Here is a 22,076-nt window from a genome sequence, read left to right on the forward strand (position 1 = left end):
AATTGTCTTCTGCTTCTAAACGTTTAGATGTGCTTCCTTTCTCTTTTGACTGAGCTCATCGTTTCTCTAAAGTCCTGGTGTTTTTCAATCTTGTCATCGTTACCACTATGTCTCAGTGACTAGATGTATATCGGAAACGCAGTAATATCACGGATGTTCTGATGGGCATCTCAATCAACTCTCCCAGACTCATCACGACAGCCCACATTGGTGAAGTCCCTTTAATGTTCAATTCAAATTCAGAATCATATACAAACCTTCTGCATCTACAGGTAGCTTCTGTTGTTTGCCTTTTATGTTCCTTCCTCTACTTATTTTAGTTTTCCGCATTGAAAATAAATCTGCTAAAGATTGTTTCATGTACCTTGCCTACATCATTTCACACACACTATTTGCTTCCTAATTTCTTTTTGAATGTTACCCCGCCACATTCCACACTCCTCTCGACTTTCTGCAGTATTGAGTTCCCACAGTCTGATAGAAGTTCTCCTGTTCTGTTTGCTTGTGTCCAAACTTCAGGGGAGCTCTGCATTTAACAGCCTACCATTTCATATGTGAGAACACATTTTCTCGGAACGACTTTAATCTCCCTTCATAATACCAGCCATGTCTCTTATTCTGTTTAATCTTCTCGTTCTTGTTTCCTGTTCACTTGAATGAAATCTTTTCTCAGTTAAATAAAATGGAATTCGGTCATACAAAGACTCCAGCTTTTATCTAAATATGTCCTTGACATACTTATGTTTCAATGAAATGAATGATGACCACTATTCCCCACTTACTGCCCGTTTTCTTCCAGGTGGCAGTGGGAATGAGTGTGATTGGTCCCCTGTGAGAAGTTCCACGGTCATCACACCTGCGGGTTAGTGTCGTTAGTGGACGGAGGGCGTGATTATGGACGGGGCCCATTTAAGTTGTGTGCTTAATCTTTAATTCCGTCAAACTGTTTGAGCACTATTGGAGTTGCATTCATTCAGTTATTCTAACGTATTCCGAACTTGGTGATATTGGACAGGCTTTGGCAAGACAGTAGAAAATTTGCGAGCAACAGGATTCCCAACTTCTGTTCTCATGTTTTCACCATAGCAGTGATATGGTCTTGGATATACCTGAGAATGTTAGTGCCAATGAATTTAGGAATGGTACTATCTTTGAATGTTGAATAGCGATGATGAGATGCTTTATTATGGTCATTGTTGGCGTTTGAGTCGCACAAATGTTAATTGTCACTTGTCAACCCAAACCTGGCGGTTGTTCGAGTATTTCTGCATTTGGACAGAATTTGTGATCTGAGGAGTTGAAAGTTACAAACACATGAGGAAACCTCATCACATCTGACAATGCGAAGGAGCCAGCTTGCTGATACCTGGTGTTCCACAGTGCCTGATGCCCTTGTTCCTCAAGATGGCAGTGTTTTCAGAAGGTGCTATCTCATAAGTTGTGGTGCAGTGAATATTGCAGATGATACGTACTGATACGACTGAGCGTCAGTGGTCGAGGGCACGGTATGTCGTGGAATTGATAGCAATTAAATGGGCTCATTTTGTCCTGGATTAGTCCTAGGATGTAAACCATCAAAGGCTTTGGCGAGTCAGCAGGTGAATTACTCACTGCAGAATTACTGGCTTCTGACCTGCTCTTGAGGACAGTGTTATTTGTATGCCAAGTGCAGGACAATTTCTGGTCAATGATATCATCCAGAATTCTGATGCTGATGCTGATAAATACAACAGTGATGTTAATGCCATTGAAAATCAAAGAAGGAATGGTTTGCTTCTTTATTATCTTGTTTGTCTGATATTTATACGGAGTGATCATTACTTGCCATTTGTAAGACTAAATCTGAATATTTTCCATGTCTTGTTGTATTTGACATGGACAGTTTCAGAAATTGTATAATCAATGAACATTCCCACGTCTGATCTTATGATGGAGAGAGGGTCATTGCAGCAGCTGAAAATGGTTGAGCTTCAGACAATCACTTCCCTGAGGAATGGCTGCCGAGTTGTCATGGAGTTCCTATTCCTGATACTGACAACAATCATTTTCTTTTGCTCATGAAAATTCCACCCCCCAGATTCTGATTAAGTATAATGTTACCCCGTTTCCTATTGTTACACACTGTTGAATAGTATTTTGGTGTTAAGAGTAATTACTCTCACTGCTCCGTCAGAGATCCATTTTGTTGAACAAAACTTGCAATTGGGTCAGATGCTGAGTGAGCCTGATGGGACAATAACTGAATGACACTGCTCAGGTTATTGCTGTTTCGTCACATTATTGCTGACATCCTCCTTCATATTTACATGGTAGACTGTACACCAATGGTTCATTGACTGGCTGCAATGCAAGTGCCCTGCTTAATTGTTTAAATGACATACTTGGGCATGATATCACATTGTTGGTTGACGTGAGCGTTCTTGCTGAAATGGAACTGCTTGGCTTGAGATGTGGTAATCTCTGGAGTTAAATCACAATTTTCAGTGCCTCCAGCGACTGATATTGACATCGTGTGGAGTGAATCTAATTGTCTGAAGACTGAGGTCTGTGACGCTGCGGCCTACTGAGGGAGGCGGAAATGGATCCTCGGAACAGCCCTTCTGGCTAAAGATTGTTACAAATGAAGCAGCTTTATTTTCTTTTTCCCTGATGTGCCACAGTCCCCCATAACTGGGGATTCCATTGCTGGAGAGCAGCCTGCTCTTCCAATGGTGACTTTCATTGCCCATTAACTTTTATGACTAAATGTGGCAGGACCACACCGATAGATCTGAACCATTATCTGGGTGATCACTGAACTCTGTCCATGTCCTGCTGCAGAGCTTTCTCGCAACCACAGGATGCATAATCAATGCCGACTGCTATATCTACTACATATCATGGAGCTGACCCCTCTGCCTGGCTGTGTCGTGTCAGTGGGACAGAACCTACTAGAGAATGTGTGGCGTTGCCTGGGAAATAGTCCTTTCCACAGAATCCTGCTTTAGAGACAGTAGCTGACTGATGATTGATGAGTCAATAGAAAATACATGTTAGATTCCTTCACATTACATACCTTTCGCAAAACGAAGATTTAATACCACTTTATTTCTTACACAGTTTAAAATAAACAAAACATAATTGTTTTTCAGTTGAAACAATTGTAGCGATCAACAGTTAAATTATCAGAGTACAAATCTAGCTGTTGCGCAGTTCAGTGACTGCAATAAGCACTGAGTCACGTTCAAATCGGTGAACGCAAGCTGTTGAAATTACTTTGAAAAACAACCCTGAATTCAGATACAGTGCTACTGGGCCTCACCTCGACCTTCAAAATCTGTCCAGGCAGCTTTCAAACTGGAGCTGGATAGTTATTCACACAATCTCTCAAAACAAACCACTCAGAAACATACCTGACGAACATGGAAATGTGTGGGGCAGACTGTACAATGGACAGGCACAGGACTCTGTGCTGGCCGTAAAGCAGCTCAACATTCAATAATCACTTGACAATAAGTATATCCTGCAGGCTTGTCTATTCTTTTGTGCCACCTAAACACTGCAATTCTACACCTTGAGCAAAATCCTGAATTAAAGTGTTATTAAGGAGATGGACTCCTGCAGTCCATGGCGTCTGACATTGAATCCATCATTCACCATATCCGGTGCACGCGAACTCCACAACATCACTATCCAAACAGAATTATGCAGCTCCATTAATGGCCAGCACATTCCCAGCCCAGCGTCATTTTTACATGGCTCAGGATACAAATTTCTGTGTAAAAGCTTTCAACATTGTTCAGACCATTAACATTAAAGGCATTCTTTGCTTATATACACTTTTTGATTTTCCAATAAGCTCAAAATCCACTGATGTTTTCAGTTCATTATAATGCAACAATATAATGAAAACAGAGCACAAATAATGTAAAGTTCTTTGAAAAGATTATTCTTATTACCACAGCCCAAACCATATTATTGTCAAATGCAAGTGATTGGAAAATATGCAATTATTTTCGCTTTTACTAATGTAGCATGCTAATATTCACACAATCGTTTAGATAGCAACAATATTACCGAGCGTCTCAGCATTCTCCAGTCAGATATGAGTACATTTTCAATTGCTTCTGTCTGTCTCACAGCTCAGTAATGTGATATGTGAATATGAGTGTCTGTGTGAAACTAGGTGTGCAAGTGATGCCTCTGACAGACTGACAGATTGCTTCAAATAACGAACCCTTCAACTGTTCACAACAAGCAAGGCACTGACTGGACCCAATCAGCCTGTGCTCACAAAACCCAAAACTCTGTGCCCAATTTTCGTCATGCAGAGACAATATTGTTCGTTGTAATTTATTCATAGAATGTGATTGGGTCAGTATTCATTGTCCATCCCTTGTTGCCCTGCACTTCTTCCTATCTCTCTCTCGCCTGCTTCAACCTCTCCACCCCTCCCTGTCCCTATGACCGCATCCAGCCGTGCCATTCCTCCTTTTATCTGTCACCTCTTCCAGGCCCTCCAAACCTCCCTCTCTCTCTCTGACATCCTCCAGCCTCTGCGACATTCCCTATCTCTGTAACATATCTCCAGCCGTAACATCCTTCCCAATCACTGTAACTTCCAGCTGCTACACCTCACCACAATCCTGTGAATGAATAAAAACAATCTCAGTGGCGTGCTCCAACACGCGCATTCCTTGATGTTTCTGAAACATCCTCCAGTCAAAATCAACGATTACCTCCTCAAGATCCCATTCCACTTTGTCTCTGTAAAACTCTCCAGCATCTACATCGCTCCTCAATGCTTTCTTCATCCCTACTCCGTTCTAATCATCTCCCAGGAAAATCCTCTCGCATTTACTTCGCTTTGTGTCACTTCCAACCTCCATATCCATCCCTATCTCTGTAATATCCCTAAGCCTCCACAAACCTCCTTATCTCTGTACAGTCTTCCAGACACGACACAACACGCTGCCTATATTGTCTCACCCAAATCAATGTGCCGCCTTATTTTTGTAATCTCCTCCAGTCCCACACACCTCCCTATCTCTAAAACCTCCAGCCCCATGCACCCCTTCCTATTTCTCTGACTTCCTTCAACACCTTTACCCTTCCCTGTCTCCCTGTCTCCAGAATCTCTACCTGTCCCTCCACCTCTCCTGATATGTCGGATCTCCTCCAGCCTTTAAAACAATTCGTATATATCTAAAAGCCAGAACAGACAATGTTCCAGATCAATCTCAACTCTTTTAGACCCACACCTCTTCCGATCTTTTCAACATACTCCAGCCTCTACACCCCTCTCTATCTCTCCAATGTCCAGCCCCTACCCTCTCCTTCTATCTGGTGCAGAGCAACAGAGGAGATCAGTCACTCATCAAATCAATCACGTATAGTTTGGTATGGATTGGACAATACTCATGAAAAATAGGCCTCGGTACAAAAGATTCCCCTCCTTTCAATTTACAGAGGTTCCCCTCTCTGAAACTTCTGCTTCATCAAATGGCATTGTTGCAGACCCAGATTCACTGTCAGTACAGACCCCACTTCTCACCCAGAGATGGCTCACGAAATCCTCCGGTCCCCCTGACTGCAATGCTTCCCAGGAGAAAGTGAGGACTGCAGATGCTGGAGATCAGAGCTGCAAATGTGTTGCTTGAAAGGCGCAGCAGGTCAGGCAGCATCCAAGGAGCAGGAGAATCGACGGTTTGGCCATAAACCCTTCTTCCTGTTTGCCCAAAACGTATTCTGAACTTGATAGTTATTCTGCACAAACATTCTGTTGGCAATGGGATTTCCTCCTGGAACCTATGGATTGGCCGGATTTACTTTGATTCAGACAGTGGGGAATTTCCACTGAATCATCAATAGGAATCCTCTACTTGTGGTAAGGAACATGAAAAGTTTTCAGTTCCCCCAATTTGGTGTGAGGAGGAACAAGGAACGACAGAGCGAGCAGTAGACCATTCCCTCTCAGGCAGGTTCAATTTTCACACTCTTTGAGCTGAAACATACAATAATGTTACTCAACCCCCAAATTGGTACATGTTGAGGAAAGCGGGGGGAGCTATTACTGCGCCACAGTTTAGAATGTTTGACTGGCTTCGTCCCTTGCTTTGTAATTACGTAAAGAGCTGAATGGCTTCCTTCTATCCTATGTAACTCCTGTGGAACAGAATTGTCGTCTCCTGTCTCCTGACTGGTTGAATGAGATCTTCCTCTCACTGCGCAACAGTGTTGAGGGCTTGAGTGAGAGAGAAACGCATAGAGTTGGCCATTTGGCTCCGTGAGTCTGTTGCCCATTCAGAATGTTCATTTTTGATATGATTATGTCTGAACATTATTTGCCCAGTAATTATTGATTACAACGCCCAAAGGTTATTTGAGATCAGCCTTGAATATCTACAAAGACCCAGTTTTCACTGTTCCTTGTGGATGAGCGCACTACAGACAGCACAGTGCAGAAGAGAAAGGGACATCCTTATGTCAATCGGGGATACATTATGGTAAAAGTGTGTTGAACTTACACTAACGGACGAACTATTTTGACACTCACAAACAACAATTAGAAACAGATATACACAATTCAAGCCCATAAACCTATCCCACATTACCATTGCATCCCCAATGAAATATTCCACGGCCTTAATTGACTCTGGATTCTGAGGACACCTTTTAAGATCCCATTATACCATAAGAACATAAAAAGGAACAGAATGCGGCCATTTGTACCACTACGTCCGCTCTGCTGCCCGATAATGGTTGTGATGTTTCTCAGCACCGTTCTCCTGCCTTCTCCCCATAACGCTTGATCCCTTATAAATGAGAAACTACTTTATTTCCGTATTTAAAAAAATACTGTTTCTGTATGACTCTGTGATAAGGGTTTTGTGTATGTGTGTCTGTATCTGTGTTCTTCTGTGTCATTGTGTGTGTACCTGTTCCATATGCCGCCTTAATTATCTGCTGCACCTGCAAACCAACTTATTGTGATTAATGCACAAGGACATTCAGGAACCTCCGCACTGCAGCATGCTGCAATGTTTTTACGATTTAAATAATAGTCCAATCTGCTGTTTGTTATGAAGGTGTACGTGCGTACTGTACACTTAAGAGAGCGTGAAACCTCGCAAGCAAAGACTGAAATCACAGAGTGTGCTGAACAATTAAAAAATGCAACATTTGGTTTTGAAAATAATAACTTGAGCTGCGTTGCCATCGTACACATCGAATTCCAATTTGAACAATAAGTTTATATTATGCCTCAACATACTAAATTTAAACTAATTTGGATTTTAATATTTTGATGATATCAAACCAATTAGACGATTTGATGTTTTGGGGTATAATATCAGGCACTTTAATCAGTTGCGTGAACGACAAAGAACAGCGAAGTATCAGCCGACTGCTAACAGAATAGCTCTTTGAAAGGTATGTGCCTATTAGAAATGTGTGCGGCTGAAGGCCGAAGAATAGATGACGCAGGAAAATCGGCGAAGAAAATCGGCTGAGGAAAATACACGCAGGAAAAATGAGAGAGGAAAATCGACAGAGGAAAGTCGACATCGAGAATCGAAAAAGCTGGCGAGCTATGAAATGTGTTCTTTTTTTATTGTAAGTCACTTACAGTGTTTTAACAAACCAGTATTGTGGAGTGGAAAGTAAATGATAGGTTTAAGGGAAAGATTTGCAAATAGTCGTTGTCTCATATTCTCTTTTGAACTTAAAGAATGAAATTGTTGGTTTTGTTGTCTTCAAGTGGTGAAATTTAGGATAGTTCTTTGCCTCTCCAAATTTAACAGATTACAGTGCGAGGTGAGCTTTTCTGTCTGCCTGATTTCAATTAGCAGAGGGATTTACCCCGCATCGTAACATATTATTCAGAACTAAATGGATGACCTCACGTTTACAATATTGTCCTACAGATTGCAGCACAAAACGTTGGAAGTTAGAGAAAGTGCAATAAAATTCATCTCCAACTTCGGAAATGCTTCACTCCGAGTGTGCTGGATGCAATCGCAGTGGAAATGCACTTTAATGTGCAAATTTGTGTTGGGAATACAGTCCAAGTACAGAACATTTTCAAGTTGCAGGTCATGCATAATCATTACTCTACATATGAATATTCCACTCGGAGGGTCTTCAGTAGAATTAGATTCTTCACTAAATAAGCCTGTTGTGTAATTGGATGTATGCTTGTGAACTGATGGTGCTGTCAGTTTAATTTGAGCTGTGCACTGCTGTCCTCCCCCATCCCTCTATGTTTGAGCACTTGATGGTTTTCAACATCTGACACCACGTGTTCTGGAGGGTCGGAGGGCCAGCAGAGAGAGACATTGCATCTCCTTAAACAGTGACTGCCAAACCTTCAATTTACTCTCACACATAAAGACACTGGCACGTATATAGAAATGGGGAGTCTGTCGGAATTACACTTGATCCGTGATTAGTTTGTCAATGCTTCATTCACTCACTTATTTGTGTCAGGAAATCTGTTATTTGGTTATCAGTGCGTCACTATTAACTGGCTATGTGGAAGTTTTATCCTTGCTAATACATTTGAGTGTGTCAGCATATCAGTTGTTCGATGTGAAGTCCGACTCTAGTACAATTTCTATGCTTGCACACAACAATCCTTGAAGAATGGCAACGTTTTTGATGGACAGTTTGGAATGGTAACAGTACAGTGACAAGTTGGTGCATTGTTCAGGAATATGGCACATAAGGATCAATGAAGACCTGTGTGTGATGACGTACGTTGAAGATAAAATCAATAGGCTGGACAGTTATAAAACGAGTGCAGAAACAGAGAGCCCTCGGTGTGTATCATCGCAGGTTATTAAAGCTGTCAAGATAAGTGTGGAGAGCAGTAAATATCACAGTTTAGTTTCAGGAGCTGAGCTTTTTACAGAAGGAGGTGTAGGAGGGAGCCTCTGTACTCCATTCCTGGCAGGTGGCTCGTGTCAGGGTCCTCTCCACATGGTGGGGGAAGGGCATCTGACGAACAGCCATTTGGCATTCCAGCACTGTCGCTCCTATTACAAGCAGTTTCTCCTGGAATGGGAAAAAGGGAGGCAGGAAAAATTGAGGGTGGCATTGCTGTTAAATGCCGGTGTAGGTGGGGCGGAAATGGTGAGGTGTCCGGAGGGAATCAGTCCACAGGGTTGTATCCACGTTGTATCAATGTTCTGGGTGTATAGTGGAAGCGAGAGAAAGAGAGTGAATGAGAGAGCGAGGGAAAGAGAGAGAGAGAGAGAGAGAGAGAGAGAGAGAGAGAGAGAATTTGCTGCACGCAGGACTGAAAGTGGTGGAGCATGAGCTTGTTCAGGGGGAGTTGCCATTCCGAATATACAGTGAGTATCAGGGAGCATAGCGGATATGGTGACACTTATCCTGGCAGAGCGGGGAAGGTTATTGATGCTTGTACAGTATTTCTAGACATGTCTTCAGACCGCAAATAACACACAACGCTGCGTAGTTAACTCAGACAATGCTTGGTGGAAAAGGTGGTGTATCCCCTTCTGTGAAGAGAATGACCCTCCTCTGTACTAGCCCATCCACCGGGACCACCGTGCCCCTATCGACAAATCGTGGTGTCATTGTTCCCATCTGCCATGATCGGGTAAACCGCACGGCAGCTGCAAACTGAGAAAGCTCAACCGTTTGCCCATTTGCCTTTTAAAGATGGCACCACTGCCAGGGATCACGTCAAATTCAGGGGTATCTGGACGATGGTGTGTACCTCCAGCCATGATAGGTGGGAGAATCGACCTGGCATTGAATGAGGGGTACCCCATAGGTTGGGGTAGGTAAAAATGAGTTAAGTTGAACAAGATAGCGCCAGGAAACTAGCTCAACGTCGTGCAGATTATCTCTCCTTCACACCCAATGATACTGACACTGAGATATATTATTATTAGATTCAGCTCAATGAGTCGACGATCGTGCCGACCCCACACCCAGTTAGGAAGCTGAAGAATAAATGCTGATCCAAAACTTTCCATCATCTGAACTCACACCCAAGTCCCATTCACCCATTATTCCTGGGAATACTGGCGCATGATGCCGGATGCAATCACAATGCCTTCATTTCAGCATTCTGCAACCTTCAAACACATCCTTCCATGATACTGTCTCAGAGTCTCCCCATTTCTCTCTATTTCCCAAATCACTCCCATTTGTTGATGTTGCTGAATTCGGGGTGGGATCTTATCTCACGAAGATCCTGTACAGTTGCAGCAGCACTTTACCAGCCTGTTATAAGGTTCCCACCCAGGTTAGAGCAGTCTCATCTCTCTGGGGCAACACAGAGCAATGCTGAAAGATCATTGTCCTTCTCTACTCCACCAGCATAACGGGAGATCTGGAGAAAATCTCACAATGCCGCTTGAGAAGAACGGGTAAGATGTGGTGAGATAATATTCATGTTGAGATATGCCTCGCCAAACATCTCGCCTGAATCGACCATTAACCTCGCCAGAGCCCACGTCACTCAGATTCCACAGAATCTGTTGAGGAGTTCTTAGGAACAGCAAGGAGAAGCAAACATTCAGGAGAGTTACGTATCAAATTGAAAGCTGCAATACAGATGTTGGCTATGTTATAAAACAGGAAATTAGACATACATGTTTGTGGGTACTGCAGTAATAATGGACTGCTTCAAGTTACATCTAACCAGTGTTTCCCCAAGTGAATGTTAATGTTGAGAGTGTATGAGCCGGGTTGCTTTTGTAGTATGTTGAGCACCGAGCTGTTGATCAGAAAATTTTGGAATTAGTGTGTGATCCGAAGAGCAAATTGAATACTTTGCTCTTGAGGATTTTTGGGGAATAGTGATCTTAATATATTGAATTTTACATGACGTCTGAATGCAAGCAGTTCTTTTTCTTATATTACGGGTATATACCTGAGTCGTGCAAGCCATTAAGATACAAGAGTAAAGTTGGTTTTAATGAATTTGGAAAGTACATTAAAATGACTTAATGAAAGACAGGCAGTATCTGTTATTTACAGAAGCATTGGAAGGTCTGTAATATACCGAGATCCCTCCAAAGCATAATTCGCAAAAGTCAAAGGTGACTCAACAATGGTGAACAAAAGAAGTTAAAAATTACATTAGATCGAAGGAAGTGCCTTAGGAAAGGGTCATATATTGTGCATTCATTGAAATTTTGGATGCAACAAAAGAGGACTGATAAACTGATAAGTAAAGTATAAAGAGAACAGCAATATAACTAACCAGAAACAAAAGGAGTGACGAAAAACCTCTATGAATATTTGAAAATAAAATAAAAACAAGTTCAAATGTGGAACAGTGAATGTGTGGACAGGATAATTTTTTGCGAGAACAGAAAAATGATAGGGAAACTAAACAGTAATTTTATATCTGCCTTCACGGAGAAAGGTCCAGAATATCTCCCAGAAATACCAAGTGACCATTGGACTTGTGTAACTAAAGACTAAAATCAGTGACGAGGTAGCATTTGAAAACATAACTGCATTGATAAGCCTGACAGACCAAATGTACTTCATACCAGAATTTCAGAGAAAGCAGAAATGGAGATAATAATTGCATTGGGAATCATTCTATTTTTCCGTATTCAATTTGGAAAGTTATAAATGCATTCTAAGGATTTACAAAGTGAAGAAGAGGGAGAATGGTGAACTACAGACCAGTTAACTTATTGTTCACAGTGGGGAATCTGTCGGAATTTATTATAAAGAATGTGATATTGGACACTTGGAATGTTATTGCATAGTCTAGAGAATGATGCTAGATTTCTGAAAGGGAAGGCAGCATTTACCAGTTTTTTGCATGAAGATGGCTCTTGTCGATATAAACAATGGAGAACCAGTGGATGTGGTCTATTTGTTTATCAGGAGAATTTTTAAAGAATTCATATAGTAAGTTAGCCCTAAAACAAGAAAGAAAATTGTATTGGGAGAAACATACGCAAATGGGGGAAGGTAAAAGTTAAGTTTCCCTTTGTTTGAAGGGAATCAGAATATAGGCGATGAAGGGCTCTGTGTTCTCTCTCCACGCATGATGTCTGAGTCACTGCGATCTCCAGCATGTGTTGGTTTCAGTACAGATTCCAGCTTCTGAAGTGATTTGCACCGACTCGGAGTAAAAATGTTCTGCACCAGTGACACAGAATGTTGGTGAGTCTGTACCTGGAGTATTGAGTACAGCTTTGATTTCCTGATCCAAGTGAATCATACTGATCTCATATACTGAATGGACATTTTCCAGATTAATCCCTCGGATGGCAAGATTGTCCAATGAGGGAACTCTGCCTGTATGCTGTAGAGTTTCAGAGAATGAAAGGTGATCGAAATGAAACTTTCAAAATATCACTCAGAGGGGAGTGACGAACATAGGGGCATTGAAAAGTGTGAGCAAGATTAGCGAGGATTTCAGATATTCCACAAGAACATCAAGCAGAACAGAATAACCAGCGAACAATCAGGGCCCATTAGAAACCAAGGGGGCAATCTGTGTGTGAAGCTGGAAAACATTGATGGATTGTGACATGAGAGCTTCCCATCTGTTTTACTTGGGAGACTGAGGGGGCAGATACATAGTTCAAGAAGATGGACTGGGAAGTTCTTAAACAGATGGATATAAGAAGCGAGCAGGGATTGATGGTTTTGGCTGGTATAAAATTGGACAAGTCCTCAGGTCTGGATGAGTTGTTTCACAGGCTGCTGTTGGAGGCAAGGAGGAGAGGCACTGATTCAAATGTTTAAGTAGGATCCTGTCACATAGGAGGTGCTAGAGGACTGGAGCCTTTACAGAAGTGCGGGTGGAGGTAGACCAGGGAACTGTAGATCAGTATCAGATCAGTGTCAAGGAAACTACTGGGTAAAATAGGGAAGGAGAAAATTGACCTTCATTTCGAGAGGCAATGTTTGATCAGGATCACCAGCATGAAGATATCAGAGGGAAGTCGTACCGAACGAATTTTATTGATTTTCTTTTGAAGAGGTCATTTATATGGTTTTTCAGCAAGACCTTTGTCAAAGCCCCGCATGGGAAACTAAAGAACAACTTACAATGTCATTCTGTCAAGTCTAATTTAGTAAGTTATATTCAAATTGTCGAACTGACAGGAGACAGAGAGTAGAAAATTGTTTGTGCGACTCGAGACCAGTCTCCCCTGGCGTACCACAGGGTTCAGTGCTGTGTCCCTTATTATTTGTGGTAGTCAGAAATGATTTAGATGTAAATGTGGAGGGGAGGTTGGGTAGAGTGTGTTAAGTAAGTTTGCGTTTAGCACAAAGATTGTCCGGGTGGTTGTCAGTGAGGAGAATGGTTTTATGTTACAGCAAGATACAGACGGAATGATCAGATGTGCAGAGCAATGGCAGATGGAATGTAACCCTGATAAATATGAGGTGATGCACCTTGGAAGAAGAAACCAGACAGGGGAGGACTCAATGAATGACAGCACACTAGGAAGCTCAGAGAGTGCTTCTCGACACATCCCTAAATGTCACTAGGTAGGGTAATAGGTTAGTTCAGAAGTCACATGCGCCTGTCGGCATAACCATTATTCATCGAGACATAGATTGTAAGAACTTTACAAAATTTTGATTCAGCCACAGATGCAATACTGTGTGGAGTTCTAGGAGTCACATTATGGAAGTATGCGATTGCAGTGGAGGGGTTGCAGAGGAGATTCATCAGGATGTTCCCTGGGATGGTGCATATCAGCTACGGAGAGAGGCTGGATAAGATTGGGTTGTTTACCTTGGAGCAGAGAAGGCTGACGGGACGTGATTCAGAAGGATGGGATTCCAAGAGGCATGGACAGGGTAGATAGACAGCAACTGTTCCATTTTGTAAAAAGGGACAAGAACAAGGGAGCACACTTTTAAAGTGAAGGGGTGTTGGGTCAGTAGTAAACTTCCTGAGAGGATAGTTGTGATGAGTAACCTCACAACCGTTAAAATGTACTTGAAGTATCATAACATTTATGGCTACAGATCTAATGTAAAAGTGCGATTAATGTCGATCGTATTGCTTTTCTGACAGTACAGATTATATGCTTCTGTGATTGTTTGATTATGGACTGTGAAAGTAGTTAAGAAGATAAGTGGTGCGTTGACTATCATTTCAGGGGGACTTGAGTACAGGACTAATGGCGTCTTACTGCAGCTGCACAGAGCCTTGGTGAGACCCCAGCTCAAACATTGTGCTGTATTGTCTGCAGTTTTAGTGTCCTTACCTAATAAAGGACAAACTGACATTGAGGGGGAGCAGTGAAGGATAACTAGACCAATCTCTGGTATGACAGGCTTGTTGTGGGAGCAGAGTTTGAGGTGACTGGGCCTGTATTCCATGAGCTTTAGGAAAACGAGTGAAATATATAAAACTCTGACAGGGGGAGACAGTATCGAAGCAGGGATGATGATTTCCCAGTCTGGGGCGTCTAAAACAAGGGCCCACAGTATTAGGTACAGGCAGGCCACTCTGCATTGAGATGAGAATAAATGTCTGCATTCAGAGACTGCTGAACCTGGGGAATTCTCTCCCAGATCAGGCTGTGGAAGACAAGGCACTGAATATAAATAATGATTTTTAGACAGGAAATGGATGGGAAGAGAGCAGGAGAATGGTGTGGCGATAGAGGGCTTGCAATCATTACAGCTTGTTCTCTGATAACGCGGCAGCTGTGTTCCTGTGTAACACCGAATTATAGGAAGCAGTGCAATATAAATAATGGGGGCTATGGGGAAAAGCGGGTATGGAGTGAACGCCCAATAATGTCAGGAAAAATCAAAACAAAAATGATAGTCAACGTAACACAAACAACAGTCTATGTAAATTTTTAAACCATATATTGTAATGTAATTGTGCTGTAAATGTACCACTTTCACACTACAGTTACTGACTACAGCACTGTACCTTTCATAGAGGTCTTCACCAGAAAGCACGCGAGCTGACTGACCACGTGATGCTGCTGCGGGTTTACAGTGAGAGTATTTCCCGATAGTATGTAAAAGGCCCTTCGGCCCAACAAGTCCACATCACCCTCCGAAGAGTAACCCGCACAGACCCATTTCTCGACCCTATATTCACTCGTCACTAACGCTATGGCCAATTTAGCATGACCAATTCACCTGAGCAGCACATCTTTGTGGGAGGAAACTGGAGCACCCGGAGGAAACCCACACAGACACAGGGAGAACGTGCAAACTGCACACAGACAGTCACCCAATGAGGAAATTGAACCCGCGTCCCTGGTGATAATCACGAAGCCACTCTGCTGTCCCAAGATTTCTCCCCAAGATTTTTCCCCTGGTTTGAAATAAGGTTTCTTCTCAATGTTGACTACAATTCCCAGTCTGGATGCAGGTTTGCTCGCTGGAAGGTTCACACATGGAGAACCTCAACCTGTGCCACATATCTTCTCAAAACTCGATAACAATTCCCAGTTTCAGTCTCAGTTTCAAGGCTTGCAGAACGGATTACATTCCTGGATTAGCTGAACATATCGAGGGTGTATTTGGCAGACAGAGGATCCTGAGGCTGGGTTTTGCTGTTCAGCTGGGGCCGGGAATAGAATCACGTCACAGTGAACAGGAGCTCGCTTTATAAAGAAAGGTGCACAATTCATAATTGTATTGCAGCCAAATCGTTTTTAACAAACCCACATTATTGGAGAACGGCCTGTATATTAAATGGAGGAGCAAAATTGATGGACCGACGGGACTACAGTAATTCTTATTGTATATGTCCCGATGTTTAAACATACTAAGGGTTATGAACACTGTGTGGGGAAAACTGCATTGAGAACATTTTCACCATGAACGAGAATGGAGAAAGCTCAATGTGTCTAAAGACCTCCTCCTTTCCCGATGTTTCTGTGCAGTCTGTGGGAAAGCTCGAAAACTGTTGTCACAAGATCTCAGATGTTAGGAAGGAGATCTCTGCAGGATGACAGGACTGTGTTTCCCATTCCCTTTTCCAATGCCGAGGCTGGTACTCGGTGTTCTGTCCGGTTTTATCCTTTAAGACCCGGAACAGTTTGATACAATTGAGGGTCTTGCTTGGCCGATTCAGAGACCATTGAAGAGTTTCTCTCTTGCCTGTGTGTCTGGAGTCACTTTTCGGCCAGACCAGGAAAGCACAGGAGATTCAGTTCTTGAAAGTACATTGGGGAATCGACAATGGCTTCAAGGTCACTGTTACTGATGCCAGATTTTATATCGCGATACGTTATTAATTGTTATTAATTTCCACCAGCTGCCAGAGCATTATCCTGCTCTGGATTTGTAATCCAGTGACAATTCCACAACAGCACGATTTCCTCATGTGGACCTGTCAGAAACCACACTGAGCAGGTTATTTTTATGCTACTGGACAGCTCTGTCAAAAATAACTCCCACCAATGTGACTATCACGACGGGACTGAGGGCATGGTAAATGGTCAGAATGTAGTCATTCCCTTGTTATGGGACTGGATATAGTTGAGAAATTTTCCACGTGGCCAGGCAGATGTCAGAGTTGGAGCTGGAATGAAACAGCTTCCCCAAGGACACGGCTTGTTGTGCAGCACAAGTCTTCAGTCCTATTACATTGCCTTTGTTGTAGCTACTGTGTTCAGCTGTTTCTTCATGTCACGTGCAGCAAATAGAATCGGTTGAAGACTGGCATCTATGAATCTGTGAGCATCATGAGGAGGATGGGGTGGATAATCGACTCAACACTTCTGGCAAAGGATGGTGCAGAGACTGCATCCTTGTCTTTTACACTGATGTACAGGGCCATTCCGATATTTAGGATGGGGATATTTGTAGAGTCCCCTGCTCCAGTATGTTGTTTAATAGTCCATGGACACTGATGACTGAATGTGACAGGACTGCAGAGCTTCGATCTTACCTGTTAGTCATGGGATCATTTCCCCCTCTCCATCAGATGGTAATTCACCTGTTTGGAATGTAACCAGTCAAGTGCGGTAGCTTATTGCGTTGTCATTAGATTTAGATACACATGGTTCTGACTCTGGCAAGTTCACCCAAACGCGCCACTGAACCATCACTTGACTTGATGGTATAGATAGACTGATGGATTATCCTGGGGGATAAGTTATGGATTGTGATTATCCATGATTCACCTGTCTATGTACAATCAGATTAAGCCAGCCTCAAAATAATTAATGATTCAGCCCTTCCAAACTTCTGGGAAACGGAATTCCCACTTGAATGAATTCCCACTTTGCGAATTTCTCCTCACGCCGGTTCTGACTGAGGTTGGAGGGTGCCACTGTTTCCCTTTCTGGTCCCACTCCTCTACTGTTCACAGCAGATTTTAAATGTAACCAGGTTGGTAATATGGCCAATGCTAAAGGTCTAAGAAAGGTTCAGTTATCAGAACAACTCAGTTAGATTTCTTTAGTTAGCTACAGGTAATTAATAGAACCTACTGAGGAGAATGATGGATATGTGGTTAGCACTGCTGCCCCAGGTCACGAAGGAGCTGGGTTCAGTTCCAAACCTCAGGTGACCCTCTATGTGGACTTTGAACATTCACCACAGATCTATATGGATTCCCCCCACTTCTCCAGTTTCCTTCCAGAGTACAAAGATATGCAGTTTAGAGTGGATTGGCCATGCTAGATTGCCCATTGTTGAGAGAGCGTCCGCTTCATGGTAACCTCTGTCAGTGTGGGGAATTGAATCTGCTCTGCTGGACTCCCTCTGCATCACAAATCAGCCGTCCAGCAAACTGAGTGGGAGACAGTTTTACTGTTACAGAGAGAAACAGTCACAGACAAAGGGCAAAAGAAACGTCCATAACAAGGAAAGTGGTACAATTCAGATAACAGTCAAGATAACAGCTGAGGATAAAAACGTTTTCTGCTTAAAATTGTATTTCATCACGGGACAAGTGTTTGGAAGCAGTGTTTGGCTGAATACAATAATATGAGACAGGGTGAGCCAGAATTACTAATTGTGTTTGAATATAACATAAGTGGAGAGAGAGAGGGAGAGAGAGCGAGAGAGATGAAATATTGTTGTATTAATTCCCCTTATCCGCCATGAGTCGCTCCAAAGTGAGAAAGTTCAACGGTTTGAAAGATGGCACCAATAGCAGTGATCACGGAATATCCAGGGGCATCAGTGAGATGGTAAGTCCCTCCAGCCATGTTGGATTGGAGAATTGGGCTGGAATTGAATGAGTGGAACACTATGAGATTGAGTGGGTAGTTAATGAGGTGAGTTTGACACGACAGCAGCAAGAAACTAGCTCAGCCTCGTACAGACAATCCCCTGTCACACTCAATAAAAATGTCACTGAGACAAATTATTGTTAGATTCAGCCCAATAAGTCGAAGACTCTGCTGACCTCACTCTCAGATACAAATTTGCAAAACAAATGCTCATCCAAAACTCTCCATCATCTTTACTAACACCAATGTCTCCTTCATCTATCTTTACAGGAAATACATGCTCATGTTGCAGAATGCTGTCGGAATGTCTTCATTTCAGCATTCTTAATTCTGTGCTCTTGCATGAAATTGTCTCTCAATCTCTCCTTCTCTACTTTCCAAAAATCCTTTTTGACTGTTGGTAGTTGAACTGATTTCCTCGCCAACTCACTCTGGCAGGGACTAGGGAATACGGATTAGGGAATAAGGACTCTGTATCAGAGTGATAATGTAATTGGACGGGTAATTCAGAGGCACGGGCTGTGACTTCAAAGCAGTGTTTAAAATCCCACCACAGCCCATATCAGAGCTTAAATTCGAATGACAAAACTGAGAATGAAACCTAATTTCACTCATGGAAACCAGAAACCGTCAGGGTTTATTTTTATTGTTTGACTGATAGTCTTTGGTGAAGAAACTCAACATTATTGCCCAGTCTGAAATTAGTGTGACTTCAGACCCACAACAAAATTGTTGGCTCCATTTTGTCTTGACAAATGGCTGCGTGGTCAAGGACAATTAGCGATGGACAACAAATGTTGCCTTTGCCCGTGATGCTGGCATCCCGTGAAACAACAGCATTAAAGGTGAAATAAACCAAGGAACGGTGGGTGCGAGAGATCTAAAATAAAATTCTCCAGCGTCGGAAATTGTTGGAGAATCTCAGCAGGAATGGCAGCCTCTGTCAGGAGCAATGCAGATAACGGTTGGAGTCCAGTGACCCTGCTTCACAGTTGAAAGCAAACTGGGAAATAATATTCTTAATCCTGGCATCAGGAATGGTTAGGTTGGAGAGTGAGGTGGGGGCCAGGTTTAAATTGAATGGATGGAAAAATTGCCAGAAAAAGAGAGGAAAATAAATGAAAAGTGAGCAAAGGGATTGCTGATGATGAACTGAAAGGAAAACAAAATGGCAAGTTATTCTCACATTTCCCCATTTCCCATATTGCTGAATATCACGTCCATTTAGATATTTCCCTGTTTTAAGTGAGCTAGGTTCCTCTATCTCTCTTCTCTGAGTGTCATGATCAAATCCATTGGCAATACTGGTGCTGCCCTTATCGTTGCTGACATACAGAGAAAGGTAATGTTACACTGTAAAATGCTTCTTTGAGGAGAGAAACGTTTACTGTGGGACTGTGCAGAGATGCAAAGGCTTTCTCAACCAGGAAGAGAAACTCAGGAGTGGAACTAGTTTTCAAAACTGAATGCGTGCACCATGCATGTCGGGAATTGACTTGTTCCTGACTTTGGAAAATCAGTGGAGTTTCTGTGGACGTTTATCTCGGGTTTGTTTTGTCAGCCGCTGGGTCTGGTGACCCCACTCTGTACACTGCATTTACAGAGTGTCTGGGTCCATGGTGAACAAATGGAGATGAAACTCCACAGAAGGGAAACTCTATAAATAGAAAGGAGCAGAACAGTGCACTATTCTCCCTGTGATTTCCCGGGATATTTGTCTAAGCTGGGCCAAGTGTAAGGTATGAAACCAGTTTGTTTCAAATTTGAGGTGGTCACTGAGCTTTGTCCCCTCGTTCAGTATACTATGTAGCTTCACACCAGTGACAGGCCTTTGCTGATGCTGACCATGAATTAAACTAGATTAATTCTGGAACTTCTGGCAGGAGCGAATAACATATCCATCATCACCGAATGCAGTCCTCTGATGTATTGACTGGCTGACAGAAGCCAACTTTCCGCTGAGAGCAATATACTGAGTCCCTCTCCCTGAGGAAGGTACAAGAACCACCTTCCAGAGATACAAGGGAACATAGTGAATGGTAAAAATGAGTGACAGCAGGAAATTAGAATTAATAAAATGGTATTTCTTTGAAAATCTAATTGAATTGAAGGTTGGTATGTTGCTGCATCTGATGAGCTACATCCCAGAGTATTGAGGAGGTGGCAGTAGAGTGAGTGAAGGAATTATTGATTATTCTTCAAAGCTGGTTCGATTCTGGAAAGTATCCTGCAGACTGGAAAGCAACTATTATACACCTAAACATTTAAAACAGGACGGAGAGGGCAAACAGATAACTAAATAGTGGTTAGCTCGATATCAGCTGTGAGAAAAAGCATTGTAACCTTTTGTGAGGACTGTGACAACTAGTCACTTGGCAAATAATGACATGATTCGGTAGATTCTGCCTAGATTTAGTAAGGGGAAATGATCTTTGATAAACCTGCTGGGTTTTGTGGAGGTTGTCTGTTGTGACATCGACAATTGTGAACCAATGGGAATGGAGTGTTTGCATTTTAAGCAGATATTTGACATGGTTGAAAACAGGTGAGGTCTGAATGTTAGAGTACGTGGGTATGTTGGGATGGAATACGCCGAATGCATTAAAAGTTGGATAATCGAGGGAATGAAGAGAGTAGTTTTTTTTATCTGGAGTGAACACTTTGGGGTATCAGTCGGATCAGTGTTTGGGTAATAGCTCTTCGCAAAACATAAAATGTTTCAGACAGGAACAACAAATATCATCATTCACATTTGTATTCATTAAATAGTGAGAAGTTGGGAAGTGCTGTTGTTGAAACAGACCTGGATGCATTTGCTCTTAAATCACTGTCAGATTGTTTACGCATCAGCAAGTAAATGATATATGGCTCTTCAATCAAAATGATTAAAGTACCAGAGTAAATGCATCTTTCCCAATGGTAGTGTTTTGTTTGGAGACTATTTGGGATATTGTGTACTGGCAGAATCTGAAAAATAAATAATGATCTTGTCAGCGATACAGTCCAAAGAGATTTCACCAGACTAAACCCTGGCATGATGTTACTATAAGGAGAAAGTGAAGAAACTCATGTTTAATACGTAACAATATGAGGCAATAAGAAGTTGAAACTTGATGGTTATAGTTGGACACTCATTATGTCCCAAGCAATTGAATAGGGTGAAAATTCCATGCTTCTCATTGGATGCTTGTTTCCCGGTAGTATCCATGCCTCTGCAGATCCCCATGTCTAAAGGCAGAGAAGTACAGACTCTGAATTAACTTTAATGTCCAGTTACTGTGTGACCCTGCACTGAATGTTACATTGTCAGCAGTAACAATACCTTCATTCTGAAACAGTTAGCCATTCCCCACCAGCTTCTGACCTACATAGAGACCATGGGTCTAACTTCCTGGAATGGACAACACTTTGGTGAATGGGTAAAAATGTTGTCTTCATTGCCACTGCCAGAAAACCATGTTAAAGTAACACATATGTAGTATGAGTAGTGAAACAATATGGAACAAATTAGAGCAGTCTATGCACCATTTGTTTGTGATATTGGAGCATCTCTGACACCTCCCTCTTCCTGTGTCAGTGACCTAAGAAGCTAAATAACCACTTCTTGTAGCTTTGTAAATGGCTCCAGATGTGAAATGGTCTCTTTCTGACCCGTGTAAATGATGCATAGGAGTGAGCAGTTTCCTTGTCTTCCCATGGCATAGGCAGGAGGGACTGATTGGGCTATCCCTCTTCTTGCCCAGTTTTGATGGGGTGAATTTCTTCCCCATATTCTTGTGATCCCACATTGAGGTATTGAATGAGCTTTTCCTTTTTCTGGGGAAATGCGCAGTGTCTGACAATGCTGTTACATGAATGTGACCAAACTTTAACAGCAAAAGTTTGAATGTCCTCTAGGTCTTGTCGCACATGGTCATA

The sequence above is a fragment of the Chiloscyllium plagiosum genome, unplaced genomic scaffold (genome assembly GCF_037043375.1).
Source record: "Chiloscyllium plagiosum isolate Xiang-an unplaced genomic scaffold, Cpla_swu_hap1 HiC_scaffold_50, whole genome shotgun sequence".
NCBI classification, from domain to species: domain Eukaryota; kingdom Metazoa; phylum Chordata; class Chondrichthyes; order Orectolobiformes; family Hemiscylliidae; genus Chiloscyllium; species Chiloscyllium plagiosum.